Raw genomic sequence first — 16919 nt, forward strand, 5'->3', positions numbered from 1 at the left:
GATTTACCGCATGTGGCTACAGGCTGTTAACTTTTTAAAGATGTCTTATCCAAGACTGAGCTTCACCACAAATGCAGTAGTGACTATTTTCATTTAACGACATACGGAAGAACCAGAACATCGACGCTGCTGTATGTGCTTCCACACATTTGTGCAGGCACGCTCTTAAAAAAAGTACTGACTAAAAAAATACCCTCAGGATGCGTGAGCATCAGCTTCAACTCAGTCCTGGGCTTAATCTAGAAAAACAGAGCAGACCTCTTCCTTCAGCTGTGTTTTTTAAGAACCCTATACCCCGTATCTTAAGGAAAGAAAACAAGTCCCTCCCTACCTGTCTCTCCCACAGCAGTAACCCCGAATGGACATCTGAGCGTTAAGGAGAGAGTAAGAAATGGTATGACCTTTTCCAGGAGCATTTTCTGTTGGAAAGCTGACAGTAAAAATACCAGTCAGAATGGCAGCAGGCAGTTCAAAACAATCTCCAGACATTGCATTCATTAATAACCTTGATGCATAGAGAGGTTTCGGTATTATGTTGTATCAGCAGATACCAAAAAAAATGAAGTGTCTGACATTACGGACCTTAGGCCTGCTCTTCAGGTCAAACCCACAGGTTTTCTGTTAATGGGAAAAAGAAATGAGTGCTTATGCTTGGGTGCTTAATAATTCAAGCTGGAATGTAGGAATCTCAACTTTCATCATCTGCTCCAATTTAAAATGAACAAAATGAAATGAAATGCTTGAATGAAAAACTCTTAGATAGGGAAAGCAAGGACTAAAGCCTGACTGCCATATTTCGAGTAACAGTTTATTCACATTTATACCTAAGCTAGAAGTAACTCTTGATCCTCCCATCTCTAAAATCATCCCAACGCAATTCCATGTCTGTGAAACTATTCCAAGGGTTTTGTTTTTTACACAAATACACAGTTAAAATACATTTTAAAATGTTTATAATGGAGAAATTATCTTACAATGGACCTCAAGTCTGTTTTAGTTAAAACATAGTATGGTTCAAGTGTCATATAACATTTAAAAAGTTATGCCATACCTCAGTTGTTTTTCAAATATTTAAATATTTTAAAACAATCTAAAATAAAGTGGTAATACTGAAAGTCTTCAACAGACAGGTTCAGGTATGAGAACTACCATAAGAATCTGAACATCTTAGATGGCGATTTCTTTTTACCTACGAAATATGATTTTTTTTTTTTAATCTGAAATACTTAAGAAAGGCTTCCAAGTCTTTTAATAGAAAGGGTTAATTAAAATCCAGGTGGCAATTATTTCAAAGTGTGAGTGTGAGTGTGTGTGTGTGTTTCAAATTCAGTGTAACACTCTCTTATCCCTCTGGCTTTCACAGTGAATTGAACACTAACTCCCTTCAGCAATTTTGGAAATCGCAATTTGTAGCAATTATGATGAGAAGCCATTACTTGACAGAAAGAAAGAAGAATTAGTTAAGCTGAAGAAATGTATCTAGATTCCTTTTAAAATAATGAGCACACACAAATAAAAGGGGAATTCTTGCCAGAATTCTACAACCCCCTTTTTCAATTTGCATGTTAAATTGTACATCTACCGGTTTCTGTTAATTCAGCAAAATAAGAACTTCTTCTAAAAGTAATTGCATTATTAGTCTACCTTGGCAGTAATGATCCTGAGGTGAAGGTAGGAAGTAATCGTATTTCTAACTGTGTCTTTTTTTTTAATAATTAGTTGTAAAATTACGTTGTGCCTTTTCTGCTCTTGAGAACTTTCATCTTCTGCACTGAGCCATATTTAAGCTAAAAGGCAGATTTCTCCTAAAAAGGCAGATTTCTCAAGATTCTTTTGGTTAATACTTGTTCAGCATGTCGGAAGCCAATATTCTCGCACCTTTTTTCAGTTGTAAATTGCTTTACCAGGCATTATTTTCATTTTCATTAAACTTTTCCATATTACTTCGTGTATATTTAAGCTTTATCCAATTATGAGAACAGGGACGCTGGAAAAGCAACAGCAAAACCTTGACCAAACAAACGGGGAACAAGCGACCACCTCCCCCTCCAGACCTACAACTCTCACAAAAGGAGAAGTTTAAAAATCTAACAAACATTAGTAGCATACTAGTTGCCGTGTATCTTTATAAAAGTTTTATCTTGCCTTTCCTTTCAGATTTCTTTTGACATTTAATTAGGTCGAATTGTATTTATATATATTAAGTGTATATATATAAAACTTTACTCATATTAAAATAGTCCCTGTTATCTCATTACTGCCTAGAAAATAAAAAGAATGTCTTTTTTTTTTTTTTTGGCCATCTCTATCGATTAAAAAATAAGCTATCGCAGGTGTGAATTTAAGGGAAATGTTTTCTAGTAAATCCTAGAAACATGGAGCCTACTGTAACCTCTCAAGACTGTCAGCTGTTGTTTATTGCATATATTGACCAAAGGCTAGAAAAAGCAGCCCTGTATCAAAGATCTTTTATGTTTAAACAGAAATAAAATGTTCCCTTTACACATTCTTTTTTCAGCAGCTAGAAAGATGCTGAACTCGTGTAAATGTAGAACTCAGAAAAGGGGAAAAAAAAACCCAACAGAATAAACCGTTGAGGCTGCCTCAGTGAATACAGTGAGACAGTGAAAATTAATTCCTTTTCATCCTGATGGCTTGCTTTCTTACCGTACATTGTTGCATTTTATGAGTCACTCCACATTATGCAAAGAAAAGGCTTGTCACTATAATTTAGAATGTAAACCCTTCTTTTTTTAAAAATTTTAAAACAAAACAAAACAAAGGTAGAGAGATCAGTGTCAACAGTGTAGTATTATTTCTGTCTTCTCACCTGTCATTAATATCATTTATTTATTCCAGGTCATGCGGGCATAAGGCAGTAATTACTTGCTTTGTTTAGACAAGTCATTCCATTTAGAAGTAGAGCAATTAGAGATTTTTAAAGAGGAAATTTAATTGCATCATTTATAATTTTTCGCCTTTTACTTCTGGATATGTTATACTCCTAGCTGCATTTTTTACCTAGTATGTATTTTATTTAGTACATATCAGGATGACATAATTCCCTCTTACACCAAATACTGATCAAAACTCTGTTCTGCACTACAGAGTCGTCTTTCACATTTTGTACGTTTACAAATACTGATTTCAGGGAGTAATTTCCCATTTAATATCTTTGAAATGGTTTTGAGGCTGGAAACATTTTCTGGGCACACGCACAAGCTATCCGATGTCAAACAGAAAGCAACATAATTAAGTTTTCCATGCTTGTCGTCTTAATTTTTCTTTTCCTAAGGAAACTGAAGCCATATACTCTGCTTTTACTGTGCCAGGGAATATTAACCTTAAGGTCTGCATCAAAAATCGAGGGGAGCAGGGAAGCGGACAGATCAAAAGAGTTGTCAAAAAGGAAATGGAAGATCACTTGTAAAAACCAAAACCGATATTTGAGAGTTAACTCAAATCGATTACCTGTTCTCCAACGAGCAATATGGTGGAGGGAACATTTGTCATCCAAGTAGTCCAAAATGAGCGGCAGTGATAAGCGATACTGTGCATTACCAAGAGTACTACACGACCAGGACTAGCTACGAGAATTATTTAATATGATCAGTCATTTTTTTTGCCGCAACACCCATAAGTTAAGAGTTTGCAAATGTTATCCTGACGCTGCCAGAAACAGACTCACATTGACCTCAATATGTCACCAGAAGGGTTTTCTGGAAATTCTTTTGTTTTCCATATGGCATCTCAGTATATTGGAAAGACAAGTGTTCTGCTATTTCTTTATTCAAGCAAAGCGCTCTTTTTTATTGTTACAAAATATTTATTCATGTCACATTACTTTGCAAAGTAGTATTTATTCTGCACCAAATAGTCCAATGAAACAAACTTTCAGTTTCATGAATGGTGGCTAGATTGAAAAGCTGAATTAGACAAGATCAAATTTATTCTGTCGCATAAAGTAGATGTTAATTGCATTTATTCAGTCTGATCATTAGAACATTGGAGAATCCTGCAGTCGGGATTATGAATTAGCATGGCTGAGTCCAAAGGATATAGTAGTGAGTATATGGATCTGTTTTATGTGTGTCTTGGAGGGTACTTTTGGTTTTTGTAGTTGTGATCTGTGGTGTGACTCCAGGGAAATGTGACAAAAATGGAGATTACCCCACTCTACTTTAGCTTATGTACAGTTTACATATTTCACAGTTATTAAACTCAAATGCCAAATGGATTGGTTACATTTTCTCTACTGAAATTCTTTTCTATTGTACTCTCAGAACCTGTAGCAAGTGAATCAGGCTGACTCTCTCAAAAGAAAAAAAAGAAGAAGAAAGAAGAGTTCCCAAGCAGCACATTAAAGGTCTCTCCTTCACTAACCTCTGTTCCACCTCTCTTTGCAGATGTTTTATAACGAGAGATTGAGGTTTCACTTGTGAGGAGAAAAGGCATCTCATCTGCTCAGCTGGAGGGGCAGCGGACAAGTACGGAATCAGAGGCAGCACCTGCAGCCCCCCCTGCGGAGTGGCGAGAGCCAGGGGAACATCTGCAGTGAGTATCATCCTGCTGTGGGTAGAGTCCCCTCGCTCTCCTTTCTGCTTCCAACTTCGGCTGAGACCCAGGCAACCATAAACCACTCGGCATTTTCCCGCTGCCGTGTCTGCTGGTACGGAGTCAGCCCTGTCACTGAGTAACGACAAGCAAATGGTCTGTAGTGGCACGTGCACGCAGGGACAAGGTCACAAGTGCCAAAAGCATAGCCAGGGCAGGACAGCTACTGTTCTCTGGGCTGCAAGAGTTAAAACTGTCACCTGCTTACTCCTGGCTGGAACAAGTTTGCTGGATAAATGGGGAGAGAGTAGCAGCAAATGTTCAGTTAAGGGAGAATTGTCGATGTGAACAACTTTTAGAAAACTTCTGAATTCTTAAACCGTTCATTGCAGTACTTCAACTTTATTTGCACTATTGAAGTATCAAAACCTCAATCTGGTATCCTACAAACAAAATTTTTTTTCTAATTTTGTGGTTTTGTTTACAAAACAATGCTTAAGAAAAAAAGGGTAAAGTGATTATAGCACAAGACTTAATGTTACATATTCATATTTCACCCAAATACTACTTTCGCTCACAAAAGAAAATATCCTCAAGTTCCATGCTAACCATTTTCACATACTAAATATTCTTGGGCTGACCACTATAGGTTTCCCTGTAGTGCTTCTGTACAGGTACTGATACTGGACAATAGTGAAGGAGTTCCTCTTGATCTGCTGCTTACTGATGTAAATCAAAAATATCTTTCATGTAGTAAAAGGTGTTACTCTAGTTTATATGACATCAGAGGTACCAGAGGTACCTCTGATGTCATATCAGAGGGAGCAAACTTACATTGGTGGTTAAAGAAAATTTTAGCAATACGTCTTTGGGAGAAGCCAGTCTTTAATTTTGAATTTTGAATTTTGAATGGAATTTGAAACTGTTAAATGTATGTTATTTTTGTATTTTTTTGTTTTGTTTTGCAGTCTAGTTGATTGACAAAGTCTAAAAATCTGTTAAAAAACAGAAGGGGACCTCCAATATTTGAAAATGAGACAATAATAATGAAGATTATTCAAAGCAAAGACGTGGTGTGTCAATAATCAACAGGTAAATTGCAAAAGTATCAGAAGTTCTTGAATATTTCTTTTTAAATGAAACCAGCAAACACCAAACAGTTTGCAGGTAATACAAACAAGTATTGTTCTCGTCTGTCGGCTTCGAAACCCCTCCTTACTGTTGACTCCAGATTTCTTTGTTGCAATATTTATAAACCTGCTCTCACGTCTCTTTTAAGAAAATGTGAATTAACCAAATAATGAAGCTAAAATTATTATCTGTTTGATAGCTGTTTGAATAGAAAATCAAAAACTTGCTGTTACCCAGCAGCACGCCGGAGACTGCCTTCTTTTACCAAAAGGTACTCGTTTTATTACTTGTAAAGATAAAGACTAATTAAATGTTACACAGCCTTTCAGTAATTCAAAAGCTCTGCTAATGAGGAGTACCACCCTGTTAAAAAAGTTATAAGGCAAACAGGTCTGAAGAATGAAGAGAGCCCATGGGAGCACAGCAAGTGCACCAAGAGCCACCAGGGTGGCTGGCAGCTGCCTTCGCTGCCGTGCCCGCACGGAGCAGTGGCTGTGCCGCAGGTCAGCGCGGCCGCGCTCTGCCACTGGGGCAGCACCCGGCGAGAGTGTTTGTTGGTGCTTTTTGAAACATAGCGATCCAAACTGTACATCTCATACAAGAAATCTGACCATTCAGGAAGCGGTGAGAACCCTTCGACCCCAGTGTGGGAAATCACTCAGGACCAGCGTGGATAGAGTTCACAGAAAACCCACGTACCGCTAACTCTGCAAACGTATTTGCACGGATAAACCTTTGTGTCTTGCGGTACGTGCTCTGGCTGCGAGCAGGGGGCATATATCACTCTTCCTGATGGATTTTGAGTTCAGGGCTCATGACATAGCAAGGTTGCTGTGGGGCAAGGTGGCAAGTAAAGTTATGAATCACGCTGGGCTTCTTATCTTCCTGCCCAGCTGAACATGCTGGAGAGCCATTTTTACGGGAAGCTACCTTCCGTTTCCTCCTATGGTTTTTACAGAACAACAGGATTCCAGGCAGATCAGGTTGTGTCTAAAGACACATAGGCACAAATACGTGTGTGTTTGTATAAGTATGTATGCACATGTATGTATATCTATGTCTCTGTATATGTGGTACCTATTCATCTACACATATTTTATATGCCTTGTTGTGGTTTAACCCAGCAAGCGGCTAAACACCACCCAGCCGCTCGCTCACCCCCCACCCCCAGTGGGACTGGGGAGAGAATTGGAAAGGCAAAAGTAAGAAAACTTGTTGATTGAGATAAGAACACAAAATAGTAATAATAATATTTATTATTATTATTATTATTATGTCATGAAAAGGAAAACAGAGAGAGAGAGAAACAAAGCCCAGGGAAAACAAGTGATGCAACCACTCACCACCCACCGACTGATGCCCAGCCAGACCCCAAGCAGCGATCGCTGGCCCCCAACCAACACCCCCCAGTTTATACACTGAGCATGACGCCATATGGCAGGGAATATCCCTTTGGCCAGTTGGGGTCAGCTGTCCTGGCTGTGCCCCCTCCCAGCTTCTTGTGCACCTGGCAGGGCTTGGGGAGCTGAAAAGTCCTTGACTGGTGTAAGCACTACTTAGCAACAACTAAAACATCCCTGTGTTATCAACGTTACTCTCATACTAAATCCAAATCGCAGCACTGTACCAGCTACTAGGAAGAAAATCAACTCTATCCCAGCCAAAACCAGGATGTGTCTATATTTGTTCACATGTTTTCCAGTGCTCTGTCTGACTGTAGGAAGCAGTGGCTTAATATGTGACTTCCCTGTGCACTCCCCTTATGCTCAGTTTCACTTGGACTAGCTGAGTCCCTTGGGATGGCAATGAGTTAGAAAAACTCTGTATTTTGAATACTTTTGTCAGCATTGTCTGGAGCAGAGCCCTAAGTGCATGGAAGAGAGCTTAACCCTCTCTTCTGTTCAGTTGGGTAAGGGGGGAACTAGGACTGCCCCTGCCTGAGCTGTCTGGCTCCCCAAGTGCAGGGGCACAAACGCTGCTTGGAAGGGGTTAAGCGGCTCATTTCTGAAGATGTAATCAATAAAGGCAGGGATTAGGTTATCTCACCCAGGATGAAGTCTAAGGGCGCAAGTTTAGCTGCAAACTGTAGGTTTATCCACCTATTTGTGGTTGGTATTTCTTAGAACTCTAAGTGGTTGCAATACAGGGAGGAAAGGTTGTTTTCTTCTTTAATTTTATGTTTTGGTGAGTAAGCACAGTCAAGGTTATTCAAGCTCAGTGCTGAGTTTCTTTATATAGAAGTGAATGAAGGGTTAATACCTCATTCTAGGAGTTTGGAATTACATTTGAGCATGAAAAGCAAGGTTCATTTAAATGTGAACCTTTTCAAATTATATTTTCTGTGAACTGGTGCCAACTCGATTACAGAAACGGCTTTTGTACTGATCTGGTTAGTAAACTGCCTTCTTGTTTTAAATCTAATACAAATGCTTAAATTTAGTGACGTGCATATATTGTATACATTCATTTGCTTTGAGTATTGGTGATTCTGTCGTTCTTTAGTAGTCTGTTCTGGGAAATAATCCGAAGGAAGAAAAAATTACCTTTATTTAAGAACTCTTTAGAAGGGGTACACACAGAAGGAATATGAAAACAGAATCCATTTTTTAATATATATCATTACTACTAAAGGATCTTAGTGCTGGGCCCTTCAAGGGACTAAACTTTATTTAGACTCTCCCCCTTATATCTCTAGAGTAATGGGAAATAGCCTCACTTTTAATGAGAATCAAAGTCACCATAAAAATTCTGATATTTATTCCCCTACATGAAAGACCAGTGATTCTGTGACTTGCTGATTTCCAGTCTGATAAGTTGTGTAGTCCTCCTGATGTTCATCACCGCTGCTGGTATGGGTTACTTTCGGAGAGAGACTGGTAGTGGAGCAGCTTGCCGGCATCTGGACTTGATAAGAGGTCATCTAGCAAAGCCATGCCAGGTGACGCATCTGTATGTTCACCGCATGAAAAAATGACTCTGCTGCACTGTCTTGTCAGGAAACAAAAGGGCTCGAGATATTAGTCACATGAAAAAAAAGAAGGCTTTATAACACAGAAATCATAGGAACTTCAGTCTTCCTTTTAAAGCCTTTCTAAAGGAGGCAAATAAATATTTTTTTACAAAATACAGCCAGACCATGAATTTGAAAAACCTTTGTTGTTTCTCAGTAACAAATACATCAATAACCTATAATTAAGTCAGGCTTAGTTGTCTTATGCCCTTCCTGAGTATAAAGAATGTTAACAATATTTGAGCTTCTAAAAGCCATGGGTCCTGAAAATTTTCTGTTTCACTCTTTGGAGCTGGCAGGAATCTGTGGGAATTTTCATCAAGAAAATTGTATACAGTTTTCTCTCACATATGAGTTCCCCGAACAGTGAATTGTTTCTCCTGGAAATGCTAACTATTGAAAATCTGTGATACAAGATGAGGATGGTCTTTGAGTAGTCGTTGCATAGATATGATCAAAAGAGGTGCATACATCCTACAGACATCCTATATTCCTTATTTCAGCATACCATCGCATAGATTGTACCAGTAAATGGGCATAGAAATAGCTTTCCTTGAACTTTGTCAGCTAAATGCAAATATGGCACAAAATCTTTTCTCCAAAGAGTTAGGTTCATATTCATGTGAACTGCTTAACTCCAATTTCCTTGTTCGGTATTTCAGTGCCAGAAATAAAGTGGACTCCATCAACATCCTGAGATATAAATCTTGAATGACTGAGACCTTTGGGAACTGGATGGAATAATGGATTGAATGTCATCTGTGTATGCAAAGTTGACAGAATCTGTCAATCTTTAGGGAAGCTTCGATGTGTGTGTGTTTATATACCTGTGTGTCTAAGGTGACTGTACTGTGAGAGTCCTTAGTTTAAGTGACAGCATATTTGGATCATTAATCTGGTCCCTCATTCTTACGGTGCCTACCAGATCTCAAGGCAGCTGAGGGAACAGTCACATGTTCCTTTCGGAAAGAGCTGGAGTAATTTAAATATCTTAGGAGCCACTAATCCCACGCGGAAAATGTTTACTTCCATAAAATAGTCAACTGGGTGTGTCCCCATACACCACAATGCCCAAATCTGCATTTTGGTTTACACCTTTTTGACTTAATTTGACTGCACTGGTGCAGAAAAATCACTTCTGATTTTCCATTTTGCTACCTGAGTTTTGTGGTTTATAACTTCCAGCTCGGGAGTGGTGATGACCAGCTGTAAGTTCATTGCACTGTTAGTCACTCTTGTATGCCTGGAAAAAAAGTGCCTGTGTCCTGAGTAAACACGGGAACCAGAGATATGTGGAGAAGCTGAGCACTTCAGAAAGCTTTGAGAGAAAAGGATGTTTGGAAAAGTGTTCTTTCTGTTGAGATCTCAGCTGAGAATCTCCCCCGCTTCCCAGATGAATGTATCTTGAAACAGAAATGTGTGAATCGTGCTGCTCATCTTCACGAGTATCCTCATCCCCTCTGCCTAGGGCCAGTGCTTGAGAGCTGTGATATGCACCGAGAATGGTGCATACGCAATGCACCATTGCACAATACGCAATGGACGCAGCACGTGGCTTCGCCGAGGTGTACAGCTACTCCTACACAAGGATGCCTGTTGTAAATTGAGCACGCTGAACAGCATGTGGCAAAACCACCGGTTTCACTTCTGAGACTGTCAGCAGCCCTCCCGCTCTTCTCCGGGATTCTGCTCTTGTGACCTGGAAGTAGACCTGCGCTTTGCCAAAGGTCGCCCTTGATTTTTTGTCCTGTTAGGGAAGCACAGAAAACAACTCGGTCTTACCCAGCAAAACACAATTATCCCACCTTCCAGCACATTGCACAAGAGACAGGGCAGGGATCTGGCAGCATTCCAGATCTCAGCGTAAAGGGAGCAGAGGAGGAAGAGGGTGAGGGACTCCCCCACTCTGTTCTGGCAGGGAACGGTTCTCTGATAAAACCACTTTGTTGCTTCTTGCATACTGTAACTCCTTTCCCTCCCTCCTTAATCCCCAACTGTGCTATCTGATCTGAGCCAGCCAGCTTTCCTTATCCCTCATTTTCTGATGACTATTCGCTATTTGAACTCTTCTAATAATTGATTATATTATGTTAAAATGATGGATAGTTCTAGGCAGACGAAAATCAGGTAGATATTTTTTACTGCTTTCATAGTTAGCGTTCAAGGACAGCCTACTGCAGGCTTCACTGGAGCCACTGCAAGGGCTTTTCCGAGAAGTGGTGAGGGAGCTCCCACCTTCCAAAGGAGAACATCTGTAGGGGAACTTTCTCATTCTCCAAATAAAAATAAAAGTCTTAGAGAATGCAAATAAATAGGTTTTATATGATTAACCTTCTCTTTTTCTCCAAGTTTATTTTGCTGTAAAATTTCTCTTTAATTGGACCCCCTCAATATCTTGTGGTCTATCACTCTCAAGTGAATTACTTAATTCATTGCAGCTTTTAATATTGAATTTCTTGCACAAAGGAGATGTCAAATATATTGTCTTTTCTGTGTTATGTTATTTAGCTTTATGAATAAGTTGAAAGGTATAATGATCATCTTTGGTACACTAGAACAGAAGAGTTCTGGGAGAAAGAAATAGAAAAGTTAAATTAATTTTTTTGCATTGCTAACAATTCATAATATATTAATGAAAATCCTCACATGAACCAGTGTTCTTAAACTTCGGGCTTGCAGATATTTTTTCTGTATTTGTAATTCCAGGGCACATAAAATTATTTTTATGTTGCAGTTTAATATCAGAACATTAGCGCGAGCACAGGAAGCTTGCGGATTCTAGAGGAGAATCCTGATGCATGTACTGTCTTAGTTCACCAACCTATACTATCCCTCCGCTACTGGATAGTTTCCCGAAGCTGGTAGACAGCAAACCTAGACAGAACTCCATAAACATCGATCATTTATTTCATTGCAAAGTTAGCCTTTTTAGTTTAAATTGCAGATTAGATTGATTTGAACCAACCTGACAAAATTTGCAGTGAAGTAAGTTATGGACTTTCCTCTCTTTGGCTTCAAAGCTCAACTGTGAAAAGTGCGCAGGTGCAAAAGAACCGCTCTTCTGGAATTAGTCCATTTCAATAAAATGGTTGGGTCTAAACTGTCCCGCGGGAGCGTGCCGAGACCTCGGTCTCCCAAAGGATGAGCTAGCTCACGCGCCCTTATGCTCAAGTGTCTTCTCCACAGATATGGAGTCAGGCCATGCTACATGTCCCTCATTTTAGACCTGCCTCCAAATATTTAAGACATATACTGGAACAGAAAGCAAACAAAAATGTTGTGGTATATAGTTGCCAAAGAGGGTTATTTTTATGTTTAAGTTTTCATTCTGAATGTACATTTTAAGATGAATTAAGAATACTGAAGTTTTCCAGGCATTTCAGCTGGATTTAGTGGTCTAAATTTCCTGTACTCAGGAGTAAGTATTGTACCTAACTGCTTGGGTTTTGCTTTTTATTTAGCCCAGAAAATACATTGCTGGTTGTTTTCTAACCACCTACTTATAGTGCTCAGTATCTGACTTGATAAAGACAATGGCAAAGGTCTTCATGAATTTGCTGAACCCAGCAACCTTTTTAGGCTGCATGGAAACAATGAGGACTATTAAGAAAAAGATATTTTTGTACATATTTTTAACCATCTTAACTACGAAATGTTGAAAGAAAATAATCGGTTTCTAAATTAGAGCAAATATTTGAAATGAGATTCCTAACTTGGATTTCACTAGAGCTCAGTTACACAAAGCATCTAAAAATTGAAAGCTAAGGGTTAAAGCTCTAAGTTAAAGAAATAACTTGACAATCCAAACCTCTTACCTGAAGGATATCAAACTTCTAAAATTCGCTATCAGATAACCTAGTCTGTTGGTATTCTCAAAGGAGGTAATCGTTATGTAATTATTTTCTTGAGACAGAGAGCATCATCAACCACTTTTTTATGAATTTTATGACATGCTAATTTCCCATCTGTCCAAAGCAATATAGACTCTACACTTTAGATCATTCACCATAACTTAATAGCAAAATTGCAAGAACTAAATGTCTGTTCAGTCCTTCTGAAGGTTAGGTATAGATGAAAATGTTTGTGTTGTTCATATTGGAAGGAGCATTCCCTCTCAAACATGTCTCCAGCGTCAGTTATCAATGCCTTCATGTTGACAGTCATCAATAAAAAACACTTTCTTGGTATGGAAATCCAGGCCCAGACACTTACAGGATTTGTAGTACTTATCCGTAGCAACTTCAGCAGGTGCAAACAGATGGCTGACATTTCTGTTAGGCCATAAAATGCAGAATACTACTGTCCTGCTACGCCTAACTGGAATCAATTAAGTATGAGGCAGGATATCAGGCTGTGAATCACAAGTCATTTGTTTCCTGTAAATTGCATAGTTTGTTGGGTTTATTTTTAATGTTTCATTTCATGGAAGCCCCAGGGGTGGTGGAAAGAGCAGCAAAAAAGGGAGGTAAGTTCATACTCGAAGCAGTTTGAACTTAAGTTGGAAAGTGAGCTTCCCTGTTAAAATCTCTGAGAATAAAGCTAGTTTTGGAGGTTACTGCCAAACCGCACCTCTGGTGTAATGTTCCTTCTCATATGACCTCCTGAACTCCTTTCTAAAATATGCTGGATCAGTCACTTATGGTGTGCTTATATGGCTAAAACAGAACGAAAAGAAATAACAATAACCTTTCTTGAAATTATTTTTCTGAGCTTGATCGTTTCACTAATGGTCAAAGAATAGTTGTGTCAGGACAACTAATGGATGCAGAAAGCTGCAGCAGAAGTAGCTTCAAGGGACGTTTAAGAGCTTTTTAGCTAGCTTTGGGAACTCAGAGTCTAATATTTAGATAGAAGAAAATTGCTGTAAACAGAGGCAACTGAGTGCAAAAAGGACAGAGGGTATAAAAAACTTCCAATGTGAAATGCAAAATTGAAACAAAGAGGGAAAGATTATTAAGAACCTAAAAAAACTCCACTATCTTTCCTCCTAGTTCTGACTTGTATAGCAAAGCGTAAGAGGAAGGTGTAAATATGATAACAGAAATTTCATTTCACATCATGCTCCTGTTTTATGTCTTCACTTTTCTCTGAGTCAATCACAGTCCTTTACTAATTACTGCCACAAAGCTGAATAAATGGCAAAGGGAAATATGCAACATTTCTGTGTAGGGTGAGTGTAGTGACATTATCTCAAAAGAATAAGTTGATGTGACAATGTTTTAAATATGAGCTGGCAACCGCTAGTGAGCTTGCACTGCCTGGTGTTAACCTTTAATTTGTGAGAATGCTGTGAATAAAAATTAACTTCTTTACTTAGTATTTCTTTTTTTCGGTGCCTTCAAATTGGAGCTGTCATCATTAATGTTTTGAAAAGCTGTCCAGTTTCCCCATGCTTTCTGTAGGTTCCTGTTTGTCACCTGATTCACTCTTCCAGAGCGGAAGAGTGGAGGGCCAGTGGAGGTCTTTTCTCATGTTACCCAAACAAGGACAATTTCATAGTCTAGAAGATTCAGAGTAAAACGAAAATTCACAGATGTTCATATTCAAAGTCCTGTACACTATTCACATGCCTTTCAGATAGCCTTGAGCTACCCCTGGCTCCGGCTTCTGTTAGTTAACCTCCAAAATATAAGTCATGGGAAGAACGCACTGAATCCAGAGGAAGTGATCAAATCCTTAAAAATTGTTGCTGAGCATAAATGTTCAGATCCATATTTGTAAAACTTCCTGAAAAGCGAAGAAATTCTAGTAAATATTCTCCTTTGCTTTCTCCACTCCCCCCCTCCCCGTGCCTCAAACCATAGGATTTACGGAGCTTGGAGAGTGTATCTATGACATGAAAAACACAGGTTTAGTGGCTGAATGAATCTTTGCATCCTAAAAGAGCAGCCTGGTCCTGTAAGATATAACAGTTCAGAGCTCTGTAGTTGTCTCAGTATCCCTTTAATAATCCTGCATTAACTTCAGTGCATGCTTGGCCATTCACAGGCGTAGGGTATAGAAGTCTGATCTGCCACCCACCCACTTATTCATTCACCTAGGTATTATGATTTTCAGAGTAATTATTAAATCTCATTGGTTTTCCCTAACTGAGGAATGTTTTAAAAACTTATATTCAAGAGAGAAAATATTAAAAATGAAAAAAAACAGATTCAAATTATCTTTTTGTTTTCAGCCAAACTGAAAAATGAGTTATTCACACAACCAAGAACTGTTTGCTTTCCCAAGACTTCTTTACAAAACAAATAAAATATGACAAATACAAGTGAGTCTGTATAAGCAACTAGTTCAAATCAATATTCACAGCAAAAAAATCATGTTGTACGGTGTATGTGAATTGATGTCAGTTAAAACCTCGGAATCTTTACACACTCCAAAGTAAAAACATCACATATGGTTTCAGTATATAGCTTCTATTCTGTTAAAAAAAATCCAACTTTTTCCTATCATCTTTTTTTAGGAGAAGTAAGCTGTTGAAGTTACATTTGTCAAAGCTAAATCCTGTGTTGGAAGCACACAATGAAAACATAAAATGAATTGCGAGAAATGCATATAGAGACTGATAGTCTGCCTCTCATGAATACTTTTAAATATGTATTTCCATTTACCTTCTCCAAAGTTAGGGAGAGCAATAAAAAGAAAACAATGAATTTCTTGTTACTAGGTGGGCAGCTTTTGCGATGGAATTTAGAAGTAATTTATGTGATGGAACTGGCAAGATACACACCTAAGATGAGATGGAGACACTGGGGAGCTTTGAAGGGAAGTTATATAAATGTGAAGTAAGGATGGAACAGGGGGAAAGGAAATAAAGATAAAAAGATTTTAAATATCTGAGGGCAAGGTAAAAGGAAAGTAAAGGCCTCAAATACATTTCTGTGTACTCTATTAGCAATGAAGGACCCAAGGAATATGATCAGAGGGAGTGCTCTTGTCTAAAACAAAAAGAAAATATCAATCTGTGTTTGTTTCTGGCAGAGAAAACATGCTCATAGGATAGAGGTTCTTTTCCATCTCTCAATTTTGAATGCTGGCATTCAGGTAGGGGACATATCGAATAGGGTACATATTCTGATAAATATCCTATAGTCAGGATAGTTAATAGGACAGGATGTCTTATTTGTGAGTTCCTCTAGGGAAGAGGCATATTCTGCAGAGAAAATGCTACTTCCTTGCACCTGATGGAGCTAACTCTTAAATCCCCAAAAAGGCACCACGGGACACGCATGGAAAGTAGCCATACAGTGTCCCCAAGCATGTGCCTTTCTTGTATCTGTGCTTCCACCTTCGGTTTCTTGGTGCTATTGTTGATGTGTGAGCTCGGCTTGCTTCTTTGCTGTGTTAAGGTTGCTGGCATTGTTATACCACCTCCTTCGGATATTTGCTGCAGCTTTTACTGGCAACAGAGTGAATAGAAATTATAATTCTGGCATTAATTAGCTGAGAATCTGTACATCATTGGAGAGGGCAGAGAATATATTTCTAGAGAATCCTTCAGTGAGAGTGATTTTGAAAGCTCTGTCATGGCTAGTGGATTTAAACACTGAAAGAGAAAACAGCATGTGGGACACCTGAACATTTCAGAGAAAGCCGTTATTAGTGAAAGACTAGCTAGAGCGGCTAAGAAGCAGCCTGGTGGGTACAGCAGAATGGAGGCAGTTGGCTGAAGGCTGTTCCATCACGTTGGCAGAGCACTGTACTCTGGAGATATTGACAGAATCAGAAACGTCCTAGAGCAGCTCCGCTACAAATGAGTACATAATAAGATACCATCCATGAGACATGTTAAACTTCTGATGAGAAGCACAATGGTGTGATTATTTATACCATAATTTCACAAGAGGAAGTAGAGATATTTATGAATGATTACTAAGTCAAATAGTCTGATTCTCACAAAAGGCTTCTAATTTGTCATGACTTGCCACAAAGTAGGGATGAATAAAATCAGGAAATTAAAGAATTGCCACATCCTTTAAGAGCGAGAGAAAGGAAGCAAGCTGAAAGTAGAACTGGATTGTCCACAGGTAGTACGCTACCTGTCTTCCTTGAGGGTGGAAGTGGACCTCGTGGGCATCTTGGGTTTTTGGGAGTCAGCTTGACTTATCCAAGTCCTACTTTTGATTTAGATTTCTAAATGCTTGAGACTTGAAGTCTCAAAAGATGAAGTTGCAGAAACCCTGGCATAAACTTACTGGAAGAACAATACATTTCTAATATGAATAAC

At 38.8% G+C, this 16919-nt stretch overlaps 1 long non-coding RNA gene across 1 annotated transcript in view; it reads left to right on the top strand.

The window, feature by feature from the left end:
* Positions 1-4409: 4409 nt before the first annotated feature.
* The window catches only part of LOC142056070 (uncharacterized), a 214419-nt gene continuing 201909 nt past the window's right edge, over positions 4410-16919 (top strand). The window contains exons 1-3 of the long non-coding RNA XR_012660198.1: positions 4410-4554; positions 5523-5646; positions 5885-5956. This is a non-coding gene — a long non-coding RNA (uncharacterized LOC142056070). The remainder of the gene's footprint in view (positions 4555-5522; positions 5647-5884; positions 5957-16919) is intronic.

The sequence above is a fragment of the Phalacrocorax aristotelis genome, chromosome 4, assembly GCF_949628215.1.
Source record: "Phalacrocorax aristotelis chromosome 4, bGulAri2.1, whole genome shotgun sequence".
NCBI classification, from domain to species: Eukaryota; Metazoa; Chordata; class Aves; order Suliformes; family Phalacrocoracidae; genus Phalacrocorax; species Phalacrocorax aristotelis.